This window comes from Natator depressus, chromosome 2 (genome assembly GCF_965152275.1).
Source record: "Natator depressus isolate rNatDep1 chromosome 2, rNatDep2.hap1, whole genome shotgun sequence".
Lineage (NCBI taxonomy): Eukaryota > Metazoa > Chordata > Testudines > Cheloniidae > Natator > Natator depressus.
This window is the reverse complement of record NC_134235.1, coordinates 196,848,056-196,870,450: the sequence shown is the minus strand read 5'-3', so window position 1 is coordinate 196,870,450 and position 22,395 is coordinate 196,848,056. Positions and strand designations below refer to the sequence as shown.

The 22,395-nt window shown below is 42.6% G+C and overlaps 1 long non-coding RNA gene across 2 annotated transcripts; it reads left to right on the top strand.

Moving 5' to 3' along the window:
- The first annotated feature begins 202 nt into the window (after positions 1 to 202).
- LOC141981677 (uncharacterized) lies at positions 203 to 17,472 on the top strand. 2 transcript variants are annotated; one of them, XR_012637880.1, is made up of 3 exons: positions 203 to 262; positions 15,318 to 15,463; positions 17,423 to 17,472. It is a non-coding gene; the product is annotated as an uncharacterized LOC141981677 (long non-coding RNA). The 2 variants fall into 2 exon arrangements; XR_012637879.1 differs by lacking the exon at positions 203 to 262 and adding an exon at positions 2,521 to 2,608.
- Positions 17,473 to 22,395: the final 4,923 nt, after the last annotated feature.

Sequence of the window (22,395 nt, the reverse complement as noted above, 5' to 3'; positions counted from 1 at the left end):
GAGTGAGCAGATAGCTAGGAACACAGAGAGCAGAGTTCTGGACTAAATTCAGCAGAAGAAACCAGAAAACAAGAGAATCTGTTTTTTTGTCTCATGGGGACAAAAATTTTAAGTTCAAGGAGGAAAAACACAACCTTTTTCTTCTTTTTTTTTCAGAAACAAGACAGATTTAGACAAGAGGACAAAGAATCCAAACAGAAATGCAGTTGCAAGGGAAAGAGTTCTACTCTGAACATCTGAGGGAGTACATACAGGGCCAAAGGTGACTTGCACTGTTATCCAACTCACAGGCCTTGGCATGTTCTTCAGTATAATGCCATGATACAGGACAGCAGCAGCTCTTACGGAACTGCCCATACTTATCTTCTCCCTCCCATGCATTCCTAGGGCACTCTGCATCTTCTAGTGAGCATGACAGAGAAAACTGGAATCCCCAGCGTATTAATTTTATCTCTGCATAGTCCAGAAACCATATTGTGTGGGAGGAAAGGGGTTGCCCTCGGTATTGCAACTGACCTGCATATTCGTTTGTTAAACAAAGTTGATTAGCAGCATTTCTATCTCTGCTAATTGCTCATGAAAAGTACTCTAAATTAAACAATGCTGCTTAACTATTCCGTAACTGTCCTCATCCAAAATGCTATAAATGCAAATGATGATAAAAAGATTATAATAAGATAAAAGATATTAGGATAAAAAGAAAATTATATGACGTAAACCCCACAACCAACTAGGAAAACAATTCTATTCAAGAACATCAAATGCTAACATTTGATTGAGCTAGTTTTAGGCTTCAGCAAGATCCATCCCCTCATGCCCCTTTGTATCTGTAAAGGATGAGCATAAAGGTCCAGATTCTCAAAGGTATTTAGGTGCCTAACTCCAATTGAAATCCTAAATACCTTTGTGGATCTGGGCTAAAGCGTCTCTGAATTGGTTCACAGGCTTGGCCCAATAAACGTTCACAACAGTCACAGATTCTAGTGGTACAGCTTTCCTGTTTAGTTGTGCATAGCTTGCTGCAAGGCCCGAAGCCTCCTCGCTACTTGGCATTTTAAACTTCTTACCTTTGCTTTCACAAATGTTATGCAGAATACAACAGGTAGATGTTATGTTACCCATGCTGGGGACTGTCTGTCAGCAAGCACCTCCACTTTGCTTTGAGCTTTCCCAATGCACGGTCTTTCGTGCCCCTGTAGGTAGAGACTGTGGGTGGTTTGTGTATCTATGCCCACAGTCAGCCCTTCCATACCTGTGGGCCTACAATCTAGCTTCTGCTTCTGGAAGCCAGCAGAACTCAGTCAATTAATCTATCTCCCCTGCATATTAGTTCAAAAGATATTACTGTAATTGCTACTAATTATTTGAACACGTTTGTGAAACAACTGTTTAGCATTAACCAGTAATGGTTGGGCGAATAAGAATTTCATTCCAACTGTTTAGTGTTTCAAGGTGACATAATCAGAGTGAAAAGAAGCTATTTTACAGTCATGAACTGTTTGACTCAGAGCCTGCACAACAAAGAAAATAATTTTATTGGACTGGTTTAGTGTGCAGTACACGTTCATGTTATTTCAAATTCACTGACAGAATGGCAACCGCAAGAAATTGTCACTTGGTGGAGCTAGATTACTCTACAAATCGAATGCACTTTAAAAGACGCTTGCTTAAGAGGCCTCAAAGGAGAGTTTATAAAGAGTACATAGGGGAAAATAATACAAGGAATTGGGGGATTTTAGTAAATCCTTTGGGGGAATCAGAGTTTTTATAGTCCTGGTTTTAATTACTCTACCACAGTAGAAGTAAAAGTCTTGTCTGTTGAGGGCAAAGGTTATCGTCTGCTAGCTGAGAGAGCTGAAATGTGATTTCAACAACTTGGGTGCAAAATCGTACAGAGCAAATTTTATGTCACATTTTTTCCAGCAGTAAAATTGAATTAAGTCCTGATTTTTAAAATTCAGTTGTTACTAAAACATATTTGAGATTTTAAAAAAACACATTTGTTTTGCATGTGGAAATCTATTGCTGAAATGCTTTGTTTTTAGAGTTTTTTTTACCATCCTTCTACACTCACTTCTCTAAATATTCTGCACAAAATCAAGAAAGTCCCCCTGTTTACTTCCAGTTTAGGAACACAGAGCATCCAACCGACAACTCCTGTGTACCCTTCTGTAGTTAGCAATTGTGCCCTGACAAATATGTTTATCTCTCTAAATACTTGTTCATTTCCTTTAAAAAATTAATACCACTGCAAGGGCTTTGTCATAGGTCAGTTGGCCCTTTAAGGAGAGCCAAACTTATGGTGGCTTTCTGATGGTCAATTAGTAGAGGAGTGCCAGTACCCTATTAAAAGGCTGCTGAGGCTCTGTCATAAATATAAAGGGAAGGGTAAACCCCTTTGAAATCCCTCCTGGCCAGGGGAAAACTCCTCTCACCTGTAAAGGGTTAAGAAGCTAAAGGTAACCTCGCTGGCACCTGACCAAAATGACCAATGAGGAGACAAGATACTTTAAAAAGCTGGGAGGAGGGAGAGAAACAAAGGGTCTCTGTCTGTCTGTATGCTGTTTTCTGCCGGGGATAGACCAGGAATGGAGTTTTAGAACTTTTAGTAAGTAATCTAGCTAGGTATGTGTTAGATTATGATTTCTTTAAATGGCTGAGAAAAGAATTGTGCTGAATAGAATAACTATTTCGGTCTGTGTATCTTTTTTGTAACTTAAGGTTTTGCCTAGAGGGGTTCTCTATGTTTTGAATCTAATTACCCTGTAAGGTATCTACCATCCTGATTTTATAGAGGTGATTTCTTTACTTCTCTTTACTTCTATTTCTATTAAAAGTCTTCTTGTAAGAAAACTGAATGCTTTTTCGTTGTTCTCAGATCCAAGGGTTTGGGTCTGTGGTCACCTAGGCAAATTGGTGAGGCTTTTTATCCAACATTTCCCAGGAAAGGGGGGGTGCAAGTGTTGGGAGGATTGTTCATTGTTCTTAAGATCCAAGGGTCTGGGTCTGTAGTCACCTAGGCAAATTGGTGAGGCTTTTTACCAAACCTTGTCCAGGAAGTGGGGTGCAAGGTTTTGGGAAGTATTTTGGGGGGAAAGATATTTCCCAAACAGCTCTTCCCCAGTAACCAGTATTTTTTTGGTGGTGGTAGCGGCCAATCCAAGGACAAAGGGTGGAATATTTTGTACCTTGGGGAAGTTTTGACCTAAGCTGGTAAAGATAAGCTTAGGAGGTTTTTCATGCAGGTCCCCACATCTGTACCCTAGCATTCAGAGTGGGGAAGGAACCTTGACAGGCTCAATCACAGAGAGTGCTGTCAGAAGGAAGGTGGCTTTGAGATGAAGAGGCTTGTGAGAAGAAGGCAACTTGAGAGGGAGAGAGTACCCTGAGAGCAAACAGGAGTAGACCAAGGGAAGGAATTCAGGGAGAGACACAGACACTGTTCCTCAAGTGGAAGGAGCAGGAGTACTCTCAAGGGAAGGGGTCTGTGACTGTTTTTGGGAGAAGAAAACTATTCGGAGAGAAGGGAACTAGAGTCCTGAAGGAAGAAGCCAGAGGTAATTCTATAATGCTAGTTTGACTGACCCGGGACTGCAGATGCCCTGGAAGTTACCTGAGTAAGGTCTTGCTTATGTTTGCGCTAATTTCTGTTAATAAATGAAGCCCTGAAGGGGGGCATTCTTGGATGCACAGAAGGTCTGTTTGGATTGGTCTATACCTGGCTGAGGGGAAATTAAGGCAGGGCTTGTTCATGGCACCTCTCTTGAATGCTAGGGGGCAAGCAGCTGGAGGCAGAGCATCCACAGTCCTGTTGCTGCTGCCTTTGGTTGTTTATCTTACATACTGTATTCACTGTGATGAAGGGTGAGAGAAATTTTATCTCCCACTACCACCTTGATCCTCCATTCTTGGTGTATGGTAGGATATGTCTATTGAGTATGTATATTCCCTGGTAACTTTTAATCTCTGGTCTCTTATCTTGCCTTTCTTTGCAATGAATCAACTCCAAGCCAGGGGGGAAAGGCCAGAAGTGGAAGCCCATGAGCAGAAGTGAGTGGGGTATGCGTAGATGCCTTCCACTTTATTTTGTGTGTATGCGCATGTGCATGGTTTTTAGTAGACTTTGAGCACTCCTAATTTAGGGCCTGACTGCCACTGGTCCTGTGCATCCCATAAGGAAGCAAGAAGGACCACGGAGCCTCCCTGCTTTATAGATTCATGTATTTTAAGGCCAGAAGGAACCATTATATCATCTAATCTGACCTCTTGCATAACAAAGGCCAATGAGTTTTCACCAAGTAACTAAGCTTGATGCAGTGTAACTTCTGTTTGAGCATCTCTCTTAAAAAGGTATCCAATCTTCATTTAAGGACAACCATTGATGGAGAATCTACCATATTTATAGGTAATTGTTCCAATGGTTAACTATTCTCACTGTTAAAAATGGAGACCTTATTTCTAGTGTGGATTTCTCTCGCTTCAGCTTCCAGCCATTGGACTTTGTTATTCCTTTGTCTGCTAAGTTGAAGAGCCTTCTACTTCCTTTTGCTCTTTCTCCCCTACATAGGGCCAGCCACATTGTGGGCTTGATCCTGTCCTCCTTGCTCATGTTAAGCAATGTTTTGTTTCCTGAATGGATGCTTGGGCAATAACTGCTCAGCATGAGTAAGGGCAGAAGAATTTGATGCTGTGTCTGGACAGCAGACCACTGCTCCATGCCAGTGTTGACAACCTCTTCAGATGCGGCGGGGGCATGAGGGTAAGCTGGAGGAAAGGGATCCAACAGAACACTTTTTTTAATTCTTTCCAGTTTTTTTTTAAAGATCAAAACCATTTTCCTGGTTCCTTCTGTACTCTGGTTTTTAACCCTTTTCTTTTTATAAACATTTCCCATTCCCATTTGCTCCTACCCCTCCCTATCTGCTGTCACTTGAACAGCTGTGACTGGGTATGGTGCCAATGGAACTAAGTTCTTGTCAGCTGGAGGGCTTTAAAAGTGAGAGGCTTTAATTTATTCTGCTCTCCAAAGAAGGCTTGCATTGTCATTGGAATATTAATGTTTGTTCTGTCTCTTTCACTCTGTTCAACTTGAATTGAAGATTTATGGATAAAATCTTTGATTTAATGTAATCTAACTAGTGTGCCTAGCTTTCTTCATTCTATGTCAGCCACCTGATTTCTCATGCTTTTAAATCTATTCAATTTATTACCCTCCTCCTTCATACTGCCCTCCCCATCGTTTTGTATCCTCAGCAAATGTCACCTCTTACTTCACACGTCTTCATCCAGGTTAAAAGGTAGAGACAGTCAATCAGTCAGTAAATCCCTACTCTCTGCATATGCAGTTAGGACCAGCTGTAGCTCAATTAAACTCAACACTTGAATAGTTCACAGGAGAACACACACACATATACACAAATTAATCAAACAAATCCATTTTCCAGTGACTAAAAGTATTCCCAGAATTTAAAACAGTAGAGCATGTGAAGAGAATGGTGGTTCTCTGCAGTGGCACTGGGAGGTTGAAGTGATAACTTAATAGTCAGAACATAATTTTGAAACTAAGGGTTTGTCTATACTTAAAATGCTACAGCAGCACAGCTGTGCCAGTGTAGCATTTCACTGTAGGATCTAGATGCTACCTATGCCGATGGGAGGGATTCTCCTGCTGGCATAGGTAATCCACCTGCCCAGGAGGCAGTAGCTATGTTGATGGAAGAAATCCTTCCATCGACCTAGTGCTCTATTCAGGGACTTGGGTTTGCTTAACAGCGCTGTTTTGGGGTATGGATTTGTCATACCTCTGACCACTGTAATTAAACAGACCTAATTTTCTAGTGTAGACCAGGCTTTAGATGCCTAAATTAGAGTGCCTATCTTAAAACTAGATGCATCTCTAATTAGCATCTACATTAGGAACCTAATACGGGTGTTTTGGGGGCTGAATACTGATTTGGGCAGCCTAAGCTGAGCAAAGCCCCAAAGTAGGCATACATAACTGGGTGCCATGTGTACATATTTTGAAAAAGTCAATGCACATTTTTTAAAGTTTCATAATTTAGCTTCTCCCATCCTTCAGAAATGGAAGTGGAAGCAGAAGCCAGGGAGGGAGGCCCTTGTGGAAAACCCTAGAGTGTTTGCCTGTTTGATAGGTTTTTAAAAATCAGCTTTAAAACCACTTAAGAAAATTATATCCGTGCTCTTGAATGGTTTAAAAAGCCTACGGTGTTTATCTTCTGTTCAAATATATAGGTTTTTCAGAACCGTATTGGTTTAGGTCTCACTTTGGGAAAGCAGTTAAGCACATACTTTAAGTTAAGCAGTGTAAGTGCTGGCCTCAGTTCCTTCTAAATCCTACAGGATTCTCACAGTGGAAGAAATGGTGGAGAGCATAGTATTGTGGGATCAGACTGTGTTACTGTAGGAGTACATTCAAGCAGGTTCAATGGGAGTTACTGATAAAGAGGTTGAGTGAACAGGTGTGTTGTCCTCTGCTTCCATCTCTGAATAATTCCACTCTTGCCACCTCTACAGTCTTGTCTACACTAGTTTCACTCCCACCATCTGAATGATTCCACACTAGCCTTATAATGCTAGTTAGTGGGGGGAAGAAATCACAACTTTTTTCAAAAATTTTACCCCAAACTTGAAATTTTGAAGATCTTCAACCAGCTCCAAAGTCGGCTTTCAAAAAGTGGGGGAGACTTTCATCAGTTTTTTCCTAATCTTTAATTTAGACATTATGAAATTCAAAAGACTTTGAGCAGCTCTAAATGATAACAACAGTAAAAGTAATAGCGCTAGTATAGGTAGCATGCCAGCGACTGCTGTCATTTTTACTACCATGTTGTAAAACCTGCTCAGAGCAGGTTTTAGACAAGACTCTGCTTGAAATGCTGGCATCTAGTTGGAGCCCTGTCTCCAGTTGTACATCTAAGCTGCATTTTAAAAGCCATGGCAGTGAGTCCTGGAGCCTGGGTCCATAGGCACCAACTTCCCCTCTAACCCATGGGTGCTTGGCTGTCAGTGGGTGCAGAGCACCCACTAATTTTTCCCCATGGGTGCTCCAGCCCCGGAGCACCCATGGTGTCGGCGCCTATGCCTGGGTCTGCAGACTTGGGTTCATATTAGGGTACTAAAAACAGCAGTGTAGACATGTGGCTCGGGCTGGGACTTGGGCTCTGAAACCCAACCCCAGTGCTTACTTTGTAATGAAAGAGGAGCCTGGGCTCAAGCAATTTTTTATATTCATAACTGATGGAGCAAGCCAGAGGTGCCGGAGCTATGAACTGTCAAGCGTAGAGGTGCCGGGGCTGAGCCCTAGCAAGCCCTGACACAAATTAAGCACTGCCCAACCCCCTCCGTGGGCTTCAGAGCCTGTGCTTCAGCCCAAGCCCAAATGTCTACACAGCTCCTCTGTGGCTCGAGTCTGAGTCTGTAGACCTGGGTTCTGAGACTCATTTCTGTGGGTTTTAAAACACAGTGTGGACATACTTCATGTGTGCTCAAAGCATTGCTACTGCTGGCTGAGATGCTGTTCTTAGCAGTGCTTGGGAATATCTTAGAAAAACGACTAGCACAGCCTACATATGGAAAATGCCTGTGTGTGATCGTGTCAGTGATGTGTTCTCTCTGCACTTGAATATAGTCAGGCTGCTAATGTAGATATCACCAGGCCATTCACAACACCCTTTGCACAAATCACATGAGGCCAGAGACTCTCAAACTGGGGGGGCAGGCCCCCCTGGAGGGGATGCGAAATGTATTTTGGGGGGGGCATGAGGGGCTTCAGTGGGAAAAAATAACATACTAAGCACATTTTACCCACAGTAATGAATAACTAGCAAAGCGGATTCCTCCAGACGTATCAGGTCCCCAGATGGCGCTGTGCATTTGACTGTAGAAATGAAATCATGTTGTCTGTCTAGGATGCTGGTAATGGCTTGCCCTATTTGAGGGAGGCCAGGAGTGAGAAGCCATTGCTGATGCTTGTTGTGAGTGATGGATAATTTTCCTAGCTTAAACAGATTCTATGAGTATAATAAATAGGCGCTGTGAGAAATAGAGATGCTTGATGCAAAGTCTAGTGGGAAACTTTGTATTTACTTCAATGGGCTTTGAATCAGGCCCTAGTAGGGAAAGATTTGAAGGCCGTGCCTTAGTGTTTTGACACTCAATCCTTTGCCATTCAGTAGATAAAAAAGTTTGCTATATAATAATATTTTCAACCGTTCAGTTCTCTTCTATTTTAAAATTCACTATTTCACTTGCTTTATATATTTCTTCTTAACTACAAAGGAGAACTTGTTCATAGAAGCATTACAACATCACAGATGCTGGTACTAAGGTTGTGAAGTCACCAGTACATTAGTATTCTCAGACACTCCTGTTTATACACCTGAATTTTAGAGTAATAAAAAGCTACAGGCTGATTAATCTATGATTTATGTTATGAAAAGCTTTACCATCCTACAGTGTAAGAGGAATACAAAATAAGAACTGGCCACAAAAGTTGACTCCAGCTCTGATACTTTTAAGAGATATATTAGTCATTTTTATTCCGTGTAACTCTAAACAGAAGCATTGAAAACATTGCCATAGGCTACTTCCCTGCTTCAGGGTGTCAGGGAAATAATTTCTGTATATTCTCAGAAGTGTTCAACAAAGGATAAATTATGGTGAGGATGGGGAGACAGGAAAAGCTCAGATGCCTATGAATAACTGAATATTTCCCCAGGGTATAAACATTAATGACTTTAATTAGATTATAATTGCTCATGGAAGCATATTCTTGCACGAGATAAAAATACCTGACACTGCATTCGTGGCTAAGCTACTGTATCAGCAGCACAAGGAGGCTTAATGTAAACTTCACTTAAATACAAGTTCCTCACTAAATGTAAACTACCTAAGCCCATAGTATATAATGTATTCTCAGGCTTATACACATATATTAGTGTGATTGTAGCAATGCTTTAGTATTTAGAGATTGTGGGGCAATGTGCAGTCATGGCACTGCATGGCTAGATCCATCAGAAGGATAACTGGTATGCTTGTCGTGGCAGGGGCCTCAGGCATTGATGGCACTTCAGTCTCTCCTGTTCTCTACCTGTGCACACAAGTTTAGTCTCCTGAGGACTGAAATGCTTTGGTATGGCCTATGATATACAAGGAGTCAGACTAGGTGCTCTAATGATCAATTCTGCCCGTAAACTTGATGAAACTATGAGACGGCATCCCAAAAGCATCACCTCCATGCATCCACCACAGGGGATTGTTAGAATGTAGCATGAGGTGCTCTTTCCTTACTAGTCCGGGACTTTAAAATCTAAATGCAGATGCACTCATTGCATTTCAGCTAAAAACACACTGAGCAAACTAGTCCCAAATTCTATCCTTGAGCACACAACCTGAGCAGCTGGGTAGTTTATTAGGTGCTGGGAGAAAAGAGTCCCGACCCCATATTAGGCTGCAGAGCATTAATAAAGCCATCTCATCACTGTTACTCCAGCTCCAGGGCTGTACCACGTATGCCTTGCCATTCCCCCGCCACAAACAGCAATGGTTGGTGGATCCATGTAGTACTGAAGTGACCAGACCCACACCTGGTCCATATTCTATTCCCATAGCATTCAGAGAGCTTCCACAGCTCCATGGTGCACAGAGAGTGCGAAACTCTGCCACAGTTCCGTAAAACCTGTCTTTCCCTTTGTTTCCCCATGCAACAGGATCACACCAATTTTGCTATGTCTGTGGACTTCTGCACCTGTGGGGGGGGCGGGGAGGAGGAGGAGAGAGAATTTTCCACTTAATTAAAATTTGGTATTTCTATTTGCTGATGTTTGAAAGGAAATACTATTTGTTTTCCCACATCTGATTTTTTTTTTTTAAACAACACAAGAAATATCAAACCATGAACTATCTCCTTTATTTTTTGTTATATTTGGCTTGAAGAATCTGATGTTAAGGGGAATCTGGGAACAATAGTACACCAAATAATAAAAAGTGGGTTAAATTTTTTGTTTTTTGTAAAGATAATTTTTCTGGTGTCAGTTGAAGTAGTGAAGGGATCCTTTAAAAACAAGGATTCCTTAATTTACTAACCTAAAATCAGTAGTGTCAATTTGTAGTTGTAGAAGCACTGAGAATGGGTCTTTTTAAATTCAGGAACAAACTTCTTTGTGCTCAAAGCTCTGTTAAGACAGAAAGCGCACAAGCTTCTTTTGACAATACAGCTCAAATTCAAAATAACTTGACTGGAGGGAGTAAATATTTATGAGTTCAGCCTCAATCAGCAGCAATTTTCTGGGGAAAGAATATTTCAAGAGTGATCATAAATTTTGGTATTAACTATATTGTATACGGACACAGTTCATACAGAGGACCAACCTTGCCATGACTGGTTACAAACTCTTCTGGAAGTTGTTAGAGAGACAAAGTCTTGGGTATGTTCTGGTTGAAGCTGATAAGATGAAAACGGATGTGTGGAAAGGTTATTAGGTAATGATTGCATTGTAAGTATGGAGATTCAAAGCCACATGTTTACTGGGGCTGAAAATATAAAACTTTAGCAAACAAAGGAGACTAGCAGGTTCACAATTGGTGACACTGATCCTACAACACTTATTCACCAATTACCATCCAGTTAATAACTACTAAGATTTTACCAGTCATACAACAGCTTGTTATCTTTAAAAGCATTGTGACAAAGACTTGGTGAGATCATTAGCTTTCATATCATTGCTTCCCAGATTAGATTTAGAGGCATTGATCATCAACTCTCACTGGTAGATGTGAATATTTTCAATTCAGACAAACACTGCTACAATTAATTTATTTGTACAAATCTTTACCCCAGCTCCTAAGACAAATCAAGTGTTGCAAGTCACTCTGATGAAGTGAGCTGTAGCTCACGAAAGATTATGCTCAAATAAATTTGTTAGTCTCTAAAGTGCCACAAGTACTCCTTTTTTTTTTTTTTTTTGTAAGAACCTTAGTTTTAATGAGAACATTATTGACTAATAACACACAGCGGAATGTGTAATACTTTACTTTTGTAATAGGAAGCAGTAGTTTGCTAAGGAGAATGTTGAAAGTAAGCTAGATAATATAAATGGAGAGGGCAAAGCCTGAGATCCTTACTTCATTTTTATGCAGTCTTTTCTCATTTTGGACCTAGATTAAATAACCTATTTTGGCCCTAGAAATCAGGATCTGGCCTTAGATTAATAATCTCTGTGAACACAAAGAGAAATGATAAGATTCTCCACTGACCTGCACCTTATGTAGTCATTTACCGCTCCTCCCCTTATAGTCTTTCATCTGCCTCCCTCATTCACGCTGCCCTCCATGCTTCTCTTCATCCTTCTTACCCTACCTACTCCTTCCTCTCCCTACCTGTCTTTCACACCCTTCCTCTAAGTGTTCCTCTTCACCTTCCTTCCTTTTTTCTACTCCCTTGATCATGTTACCTCTTCCTCGCCTGCCATTTCCCCATGACCTCGTTTGTTCTCTTTAAATACAATGTAACTAACAAGATAGTTTGATTCACGTGTATGATATAGCTCAGGGGTTGGCAACCTTTGAGAAGTGGCGTGCCAAGTCTTCATTAATTTAAGGTTTTGCATGCCAGTAATAAATTTTACATTTACAGGGCCCCACCCAATGGAACCCAGGGCCAGCAGCGGGCTGAGCGGTGCTGGCGGCCGGGACCCCAGCTGGCAGGGGCTGACGGATAGAACCCCAGACTGGCAGTGCGGGCGGCAGACGGAACCCCACACCAGCAGCAGGCTTAGCGGCTCAGCGTGCTGCTGCTCTGGGGTTCTGTCTGCCGCCCGCGCTGCTGGTGGGTTCCCGGCCGCTGGCCCCGCTCATCCCACTGCCAGCCTGGATGGACGGAACCCTGGGCCGGCAGTGGGCTGAGCGGGGCCAGCGGCTGGGACCCTGGCTGGCAGGGGCCAGCGGACAGAACTCTAGACCGGCAGCACGGGCGACAGATGGAACCCCAGACCGGCGGCACACTGAGCCACTCAGCCTGCTGCCAGTCTGGGGTTCCGTCCGCCGGTCCTGCTTAGCCTGCTGCCGGCCCGGGGTTCCGTCCATCCAGGCTGGCAGTGGGCTGAGCGGGGCCAGCGGCCGGGACCTTCACTGGCAACAAAGTGCCACTAAAAATCAGCTCGTGTGCTGCCTTTGGCATGCGTGCTGCAGGTCGCCAACCCCTGAGATAGCTGTTTCCCCTTCCCCTTGTTTGTTTTTTGTGTCTTTTAGATTGTAAGATCTTTGAGGCAGGGTTTGTCTCGTCATGTCATGTGTCTGCACAGGGGTCAGCACAAATGGGACCTCCAGTCCTGACTGGGGCCTTTGGCACTAGGACAGGATAAATTATCAATAAATAATAATTATAATATTAGTCTGGCCACATGGCACACCCTGTTCATCTTATGCAACAGAATAGACTAAACAACACAAACTCCAATACATTAATATTTACACTTAATGAAGAAAACAGGAGTAAAAATGACTGTTTGTCTTGAAAGTAGCAGAGTTGAAACTGGAGGAAAAATCATAAGTTTTGGAATATCCTGATTTCTGAGCGCTTGCTTTCTTACCTTGAATGTTGCATTAATGTTAGCTATTGTGTTTAATTTTCCAGGTTTTCTTAGGAAAAGACACTGCTAAATTGTAGTGCAACCTTACCTAAATAATCCTAAATTGAAGTGGATTTCACTGAGGAGCTATTAATTGATTAGTCCTAAACTCAGGACGCATTAACATGGCTCTATTTATCTTAGGGAATCTTTAAACAAATATGTGACTCTAAATGTTCATAGGTTTACAATTACTGAACCAATTTTCATTAGACATGAATAATTTTTCCTTTCTCATTGATGATCTATGAAACAACCTGGTTTGGAGGGTGTAGTATTAGCCTTTTTGTGAGATTTGCATGCTTCAAAATTTCAATTAGGACATATGGGGAAAGTGTGCTGTATTTTTCATGCTAGCTTAACTCAAATGGTTGAAGTAAGTTTATTCATGCTTTCCAAAATAATTCAACCTTGGGCTTAGAACAAACATGAAATTTTCAGCCTGATGGAATTTGTCTGAGAAAGTTATGAGCAACTGAAAAAGGAGAGGGTTGTATGGAAGTTGGAATTCCTCTTTAACGATAGTGGTCACTACCAGCTGGATCCCAAAGTAGTTTGAACTACATGCTCAAGTGAACAATAATGGAAGATTCTAGTAGAAAATTAATAGACTGTCAAATACTATTTATGGATGATGAACTGTAATTGCAGAGAAAGGCCAAATGCTAACAGTAAAATGTAGCCTAACAAAGATTTATACCATGGTTATTTGGATGGTTATTCAGCTGTCTTCTCAAAACTGAAAAACAAACAAACAAAAGACTCCCTACACACACACACTCATCTGAAAACATTGGGTATAACAAAGCAGCTAAACTCAATACCATTCTAGCAAACTGCAAATGACAGACAAATTACAGTCAAGTGATGTAATCCTATGAGACTGGTTTCTGGACAGAATTCAGTCATGCAATTGCACCCTGAAATAGCACAATAAAAAAAACCATGCTCCAGTTTCTTTTTTTCTTGCTATAAAGTGAGAGGCATATAAGAGTTCTAAATCTCTTACTTTCTATCCTTAATATGGCATCAGATGGGATTAAGCACTGGTTTAGTGGCCTTTCTGCTCGACTTATGAAGGTTCAATTTCATGTTATGCATGCTTTACAGAATGCAGCATCTGCTTTAGCCTACACAGAAGGTGTATGCTTGGTAGGAAAAGCCAGTCCTGACACCTCTCCTGAAGGAGTTGTGCTGCCAGAGAAGGTAGATGCAAAGAACCCCATGGAGGAGAGGTCTTGTGAGAGAGTGTTCACTTCACACAAGGTCTGAGCAAGTTAAAAAGGACCAATTAACCTTATAGCCTGCACCTGGAGGAGGGCAGGGCTGGATAAAGCCTAACTGGAGATGAAGCCTAGCTGCGGTAGGGTAGCTGGGGCTTGTATAAACCCAGGAAGTTGAGTACAAGAGGGGGCTGTAAGGAGGTGCTTTCTAATCACCTCCTAAAGAAAATTATGTTGGCTGTGGGCAAGGTGGTGTTGAAGGGGGAGACTACAGAGTCTGTCAAGAAGCTGGGGGGAGTAGACATTGGAAGCAGTGGAAGCTTGGGCTTATAAACTTAGAGGTTGGCTAGGAGTTACAGAAATGAAGTTTTAAAAAGCCCAAGGAAACAGTGGTAGGGACTGAGATTGAGTAGATTATGGTTGCTTGGCATAGAGTCCCTGAGTTGGAATTTAGGGGAACCTGGACTTGCGTACTAGTCCATCAGCCACTGGGTAGCACAGGGCCTGGATTTGAATTGGTAGACTGCCTGACGTGGTGTATGGACTGCTTGTCCAGAGGGGCTTTGACAGCCCTAAAGGGGAGGACTAAACAGTGACCTATCTAGAGGGCCAAGTCACAAGGAAGGAGCACCATGAGCCCTAGAAAGAGAGAGAGGAGCACTGTGGTGTGAGCAACTGATGGAAAGGAGTGCCAGACTGGGTGAGAGCTAGTCCACAGGCACAAGGATGTGCCCCAGTGGTGTGTGTACCTGTTACTTATCTCCTTATGGATGCCTATGTTTACATATGGTCTGTTCCTGAATTGACCCATTGGCTCTCCAGGGTTTCAATGCCTCGTTCCCAGCTATCTCTGTAAGGTTCCAAAATCTTACCCAGTAAAGTGACTATTTCTTTGAAGCTCTCTGAGTTCTGCTACACTGTTATCTGGGCCCTTTTACCCCTTCCTGAGTCTCTGTGATGTGGAAATGTTTGCCCCCAAAGTGATTATTTATTTGCTGTAGTACAATGAACCAATGGCAGGCTTTTTTTTAATGTTGCTCACATGAGCTCTTCCAAGATTACTATGGCATGTACAATAGAATGGACTAAGTTCTGAAGGCTTGTTTTGGTTTTGACAGGTCAGTAAACCCAAAGCAATAGCTCCAATGCTCTGAGATGTCACAAGCCATTTCTGTGTGAATGAGTATAATACCAGAAAAAGAGGGGGGTATCCTTAGCTTTATCTCTCCATGGTACAGTCACTGAAAATCAAAGGAAGACTTAAAATGGAGGAAAGCAATTGCATCAGAAATAAGTTTATTAAAGATCTTCAGAAGCAGAAGAATATGTGAGGGAAAGACATTTAGCTACACCTTGACAGAGGTTTTTCACTGTAAATACGATGTTTATAATTCCTTATTATAAGAATTTGAAAATTCAGAGTAATAATCTGTTTACTCTCTTACAGGAACTTCCTTCCGGGATGCCTTTCTGGGAATGTTCCTTTAATGTGACAGAGGCAAACGGCTGCAGCCCTAAGTAGCAACTTTGTCGCTAGCTGTTCTTTCCAGCATCTCTCTCTCTCTCTCTCTCTCTCTCTCTCTTTTCCACTTGGTAAGTAGTCTTACTCCTGGTTATGTTTCTCTTTCTTATTCTGGAGGAGATACCACATTCTCACACTATGTACTTGCATGTTCATGAGGACCGGAGTGTGCTGTTTCTTGTTGGCTCGGCCTACAAAAAGCTATTGGAGTTTTCATTTATGAATTAATGACTCCAAAACTGTCCATTAAGGTATAAGCCAAATACATCTCCTCAATACAACAGTTACAGCCCAGTTCTGAAATATGTCTCTGAGCAGAACTCTCGTTTCATAGAATATCAGGGTTGGAAGGGACCTCAGGAGATCATCTAGTCCAACCCCCTGCTCAAAGCAGGACCAATCCCTTATTTTTGCCCCAGATCCCTAAATGGCCCCCTCAAGGATTGAACTCATAACCGTGGGTTTAGCAGGCCAATGCTCAAACCACTGAGCTATCCCTCCCCACGGGGCTTGCAGGAATGGGCCTTCAGGAGCACATCCTGTTTTGGAATGAAAAATAACAGACATGAGAAAGGAGGCATGTTTGTGGATGATACTGTGGATTTTCCTTCTCTATTCCTGCTTTCCTTTCTCTACCACAATAAGTAAAATCTGTGAAATGCAGAGCTATGTGAAACTACTAATTTTCACTTTAAGTACAATGAAGCCTACTTAAATTAACAAACGAATAAATAGCAAATGCATTTTAAAAATGAATAATGCATAAAATGTGTGTAATAAACCATTTTATATGCCTACCTATGAGAGCTGCAACTTTTAAATGAATAAAATGCATCAAAGAAACTTTAACATCCCTTTTATTCATTAGCATTTTAGTGTCTCATTAATAGACTTTAGATTAGTCAGGCTGTAAAGTGTCTATTGTCAAGTACTGACAGTGCAAGAAATTGCCTTCTATACCACTGAAGTGTCACCTGACTGCAGTTAAAAACTCATCTGCTGTTAAGGGTCATCATGAGAAGGTATAAATTAACAATGTCTCTGAAGAAGCTGAGCTGCTTTAACACTATCAATCCTGGTTCTTTGTGAGCCACGGAAATTGATGAAAAAAGGTTTAATGACTCAAACTAGATGACAAAAATATAACTTAAGGATTTCCCACTGTATTCTCAATGAGAACATAATGTAACTTTCCCAAGTACCCTAAAACTGGAATGTTTGGCCTTCCCTGTACAGATAAGATGGAACCATGTGTTTGGAAACCATAACACTTGTGTTTTGAACTCATCCATGCAAACAAGACCAAACTGTTATTAATGGTCTGGGGATTGTTGTGTTACAGTAAGCTCCCCTGTCTCAGTGAAATACCCTGTGCAGTTGGGTTTTGAAGTTTTGTCTAAAATACCTTGCCAAAATGAACTAGCCACAGAGAGGCTGCAACTGAAGCAATGCTAAGCATGGTTTCTCTGTGTAGGTTGAGACAAACAGTGCTTGGCACCATTTCGGAAACTGGAGTTAAAACCTGAGGCTCAAGAGTAGTCATAGGCTTCAAGAAATGGACAAATGCTGGCCCTCATAGTTAACTGTCTCAGAAATGGTATCAAAACAACATCTTATAATTTCTCAATCTAAAAATAAATGGCTGTGGGGTGTAAATTACATTGTAATTGGTATGAAACAAGAGATTCTGAAGTACAATAATGTAATTGTTTTTTGGGGGGGCAGAATTCTAGACTTTCTTACAAGTAATCCCTTACTGGCTGTCTGCTTTCCTCTTTTTCTAAATTCACTGTTCGTTATTTCCGTATTCGGACCCTTAAGCTATGCCCTATGGCTATTGCATATTGCAATATATTGCAGCTGTATTAGGCTATTGCAACTATGTTAGGAAAAGCCTGTAATTCAAAATGTGCATGCTGTGAATGACTTGTTGCCCTTTATTGATCAGTAATGCTGCATTTCAATATGTGTCCAAATTATATAAATAACCCTGTCTAATTCAAATTTCTTTTCTCTTCTAATTATGGGAGAAATACACTATAAATACCAGCTGATACTATTGAACATACTACATAAAAGGTTTGTGAACTACTATACATTTAAAATCTACTAACATAGAGGTTGTTTAAAGAAACATTGAAAGTTGCAAGTATATCTCAAGCTAGATTAAATGACCATTGTTTGTGACTTGGTCAATGAGGTGAAGTACTGTGTATTGGGTTAAAAGATTTCTGCCAGAATACATTCATGCAGGAAATGGTGGACTATGAGGGAAAAACAAATGGGAAAGCAGCACAAGTGGATCCAGACAAGCAATCCTTCAACAAACACTTGGGAGGCAATTGCCTCCCATCTATAAAAATGTAGAGCTGGAGGGGATCTCCCTGACAGGTATTTGTCCAACCTGTTCTTAAAAATCTCTGATGGAAGGCTATTCCAGAACTTAACTATCCTTGTAGTTAAAGATTTCCCTAATATGTAACCTAAATCTCCCTTGATGCAGATGCAACATTCTCATGAGTGCAGGTGTCCATGTATAAGCCATCCGCACATTCAGAATCTTATCAGACTCCTATTGGAACAACTTGATAAGCGTTTCAGATTTCTCTAAGTTGGGAAAAACAATGGAATCACCTTTCTGAAACTTTGTAAAATCACCAGTGCCATAAAAAGAGTCATTCTTTTCTATACACCAACAAATACCCACGTGGCTAATAGCAAAGCACTGTAGCTTTGAAGATTTTCACAAACTAGACCAATATTACACCATTGAAAGAGCTATTATTTTAAGTTATTTACCATTCATATATCTGTGTATTTCCATTTTAAATATAATACCTAGTAAAGAATATGAAGGATGCAGATGAAGCCCATTACTACTTGTCCTACCTTCGGCAGACACATAGAAAACAATTGTTCATGTTTCTCTTTATAACAGCCCTGAACAGATTTGAAGACTATCAGATCTCCCCACAGTCATCTTTTTCTCAAAACTAAAGATGTCCAGTTTTTTTCACCTTTCCTCATGGTGAAGTCTTCTAAACTTCTTATCGCTTTTTTGTTGCTCTCCCCTGGGCTCTTTCCAATTTATTACATCTTTCCTGAAGTGTGGAGCCCAGAATTGGACACAATTCTCCAGCTGAGACCTCATCAGTGCTGAGTAGAGCAGGACAATTACCTTCCGTGTCTTACCTCAACACTCCTGTAAATAAACTCCAGAGTGTTTGTTTTTTGGAACTGCATCACAGTGCCTCATATTCAATTTTTGATCCACTGTATTCACCCAGATCTTTCTCAGCAGTATTACCACATAGCCAGTGACAGCCCCATCTTGCAGCTGGCATTTTTTGTTTTCCTCCATTGTCTGTGCCCTGTCTGCAGTATCACTTACTCCATTGCCACCCCTGGTGCAACTGTGCTGTTGTAGTGGCAGCTGATGTAATACGGGTACTAATTAGTCTAATATATGTGCATAGGGTTGCTAACTTTCTAATCGCACAAACCCAAACAGTCTTGCCCCACCCCTTCTCCGAGGCCCTGCCCCCGTTCACTCCATCCCCTCTCTCTCTGTCGCTTGCTCTCCCCCACCCTGACTCACTTTCACTGGGCTGGGGCAGGGGTTGGAGTGTGGGAGGGGGTGTGGGCTCTGAGGGGTTTGGAGTGTGGGAGGGGGTGAGGGCTGTGGCAGGGAGTTGGGGTGCAGGTGGGGGTTTGGGGTGCAGGCTCTGGGAGGGGGCTCAGGGCTGAGGTAGAGGGTTGGGGTAAGGGGTGTGGGCTCTGGCCAGGCAGTGATTATCTCAGGCAGCTCCTGGAAGTGAAAGGCATGTCCCTCTGGCTCCTAGGCTCAGAGGTGGCCAGGTGGCTCTGCACGCTGCCCCTGCCTGTAGGCACCAACCTTGCAGCTCCCATTGGCCGCGGTTCCCAGCCAATGAGAGCTGTGGAGTCGAGGCTCGAGGTGGGAGCAGCGCACAGAAACCCACTGGCCGCCCCTGCACCAAGGAGCCAGAGGGAGGTGCTGGTTGCTTACAGGAGCCAAGCGCAACTAGGGCAGATAGGGAGCCTGCCTTAGTTCCACTGTGCTGCTGACCAGACTTTTAGTGGCCTATTGAGATATCCCAGATTGCTTTCAATAGCTACCAGGAGATCTATGCTAATTTTGGTAGACTCCTGGCCAATCCAGGAGGGTTGGCAACCCTATGGAGATTGTGTTGGAATTTGATGTGTTTAGGCTTGGTATTATCTTAATTCGGGAGTGACAGACTTACCTTGATAAAATAAGAACCCACTCCCTTCTTGAACCTTTACCTATTTTTTAGAACCAAACTCAAACAAAAGTTACTTAGGGCTCGTCTAGCCAGGGAGTTTAAACTAGACTAAATCAAATAAATCTAAACTGAAAACTCCTGGGTAACCCATGATGTAATTCATTGTAGCTCGCTCACTCCCCATTTATTTTAAACTCTGGAGCCCTCTTTCAAACTGAACTAACTAAAGGTTTATTAGCTAGGAAAATACATTTTACCTGCTTTTATCTCTCAATAACTACTACATCTCTGCTACCACTTGGAAATTAGAGACTGACTCACCTGTATATAAATTAATCTGCCACTATCCCAAAAATCTTTCAGGGCTACCCTGAGTAGCTCTGGAGATCTCTCTCTTGTTCAGTTATTCTGCCCTATTAGAATCAAGGCAGTCTAAAGATGAAGAATTCTTCCTTGTCCATTGTTTTAGCTGCTTCTCACAGAAATCAAGCTGATAGGTTTGCTTCCCACGTGGGCTCTTTCCTTGAGGGCAGAGAGAGGAATGTATATAGAGCATTTGAGCTCTCATCACACAATGACCACTTGCCTTCAAATGCACAAGAATTAGCACTTTAACAAGGAAATCTTTCATTTGCATGATACAAGACTTTTCTCGTTTGAGGAGTTATTTAGTTGCAGGGGTATATATATGATGTAAGTGTTTGCTATTACATTCTAACAGGATTTACATTTCCAACAGGATACAGATAAGTGAAAACAAGGCATGCACCATTACACTGGTTTTCATGATGTTTAAACACTCACTTTGATCTATACAATTCACAAGTGAATTCACCTGGCTTCCACTTCTGAGTTTCAGTTCTCAACTGACACCTTGACATTGGCCAGAGCTGCCACTTGGTCTGCCAAAGTCACAATGTGACTACCCATCCGAAGAAACTTGTGGGGCCTGCTGTCTCTCCTCCCTTGCCCCCAGCCATAAGTGTCTGAATCTCATCACCTCTCCCTGAATGGCGATGAGATCCAGGGTCTCAGCACAGCTCCCAAGTGACTGTTCAAGGCTGACCAGCAAGACTCCTAGGGGGACAAACCTGAGGAGTCAAGTGGAGTCATGACCCCAAAAAGCCAATATCTCTTCAGGACTCAGGACCCTGATGCTCGCTAGGTAGAAGGAGAGCTGCCCTGCAGCAACCAACCCAATTCCTGAGCAGCAACCCAGACAAGGACTGAGAAGGTGGCTCCTCTAGAAGGAACCTCAGAAGGTAAGTCATCTTAGAATTTGTTTAATAAATTAAGTTTTAATTTTATTATTGTGCTATCCTGCTGTGCTAGCTTCTGTTGTGAGTGCCCTACAGCTATTGTTGGTGGATGTGAGGTAGAAGCTTTTCCAGGTCCCCAACTCCCTCCCTGCATCATCACATGCTCTCTGTTCATCCCCTGCTGCCCTCCCCCATACACTTTTTTCCAAAATGGCAGCTTCTCCAGCTGGCCAATGAGCATGAGACAGAGGCCAAAGCCTTGACTACTGACTGTTTTCAGGCCCATGCTGTGGAAGGCCCCAGCCCATATTTTCCTTTCCCTTCCCTCAGCTGTCCTGCCTGGCAAACTTCCCCCAAAACCCCATGCACTAATTCATCATTAATAGCATGATGCAGACTCAGCCTCTACCTCCACACCCTGTGACACTTCCAGGGTACCCAGGGCTGTGAGGCACCTTGCTATCATCTGTATTTAGCATGAGGACATCTTGGGAAGGCTTGTGCAGGCACAGACGCTCTGCTGTCCTTGAAGCTAGCACTAGGCATGCTCCATCTCCTGAGTCCTCCAAGCATTCTCCTGGAGTGTCCAGCCACTGTTCCACAGGTCGCTCACATGTCCACTATTCCCAAAGGAACATGTCACCCCAGCTTACTGGTTTTACCTCTGCATCACCACTGTGCTCCTCCCACAGTGCTTGAATTTCTTTATATTTGTGAAAAGAAGTGTACGTTTATTGAACAAAGAATAGATTTAAATGATAGCATGTAGGTAGAAGTATTGGTAACACAATACACACATAATATGCCTTTTAGAGCTTGGGGCCCCTAACGGGACACTGTCCTGCCTCATAAAGGTTAGCTCACCCAAAGTCTTTCTCCCAGCATATAACAGCCACCCTCACTCTGATCTTCTTTTTGTAAGATAAGCATGCTGGCAGCTTGTCCTTTAGGTGACTTCTCTGCCTCCTAGTCACCTGCCTCAATGTAATGTTGTTCTGATGGGGTAGTTGGCCCCTAAAGGCAGTAGAGCCTACTGGTCAGCCCATTTTCCTATGTGGAATGGCCCATTAAGCATGTGAAAGGTGTTAGAAGTGGACTGAAGGGCAATGTGGGGAGAGAGAGAGAGAAGTCCTGGAAATGAATGAAGAATGGGAGGAAATCCTGTCACTGTATCTCTAAGGGTCTGGAGCCCTGAGCCATGTAGAGAAGGTGGGGCAAGGCTCACCTCTCCCACCAGCCAACTGGCAATGAACCATGAGAAGCAGACCAGCATAAATGTGGTCTGCTCCCTCATAGCAGGCCAGAGGCTTGCAGACACTGGCGAGAGTAAAAATATTCCTTCAGAGCCCTGATTTAGCAGGGAGAAGGTGACAGCAAGGGAGGGTCTACCTGCTGAGTCTCACAGCCTGAGGGTGAAAGGACTGATGCGGGAGAGGGGGAAGGGCAGGCTGGAAGGGAAGCTGCTGGAGGCTCTACAGC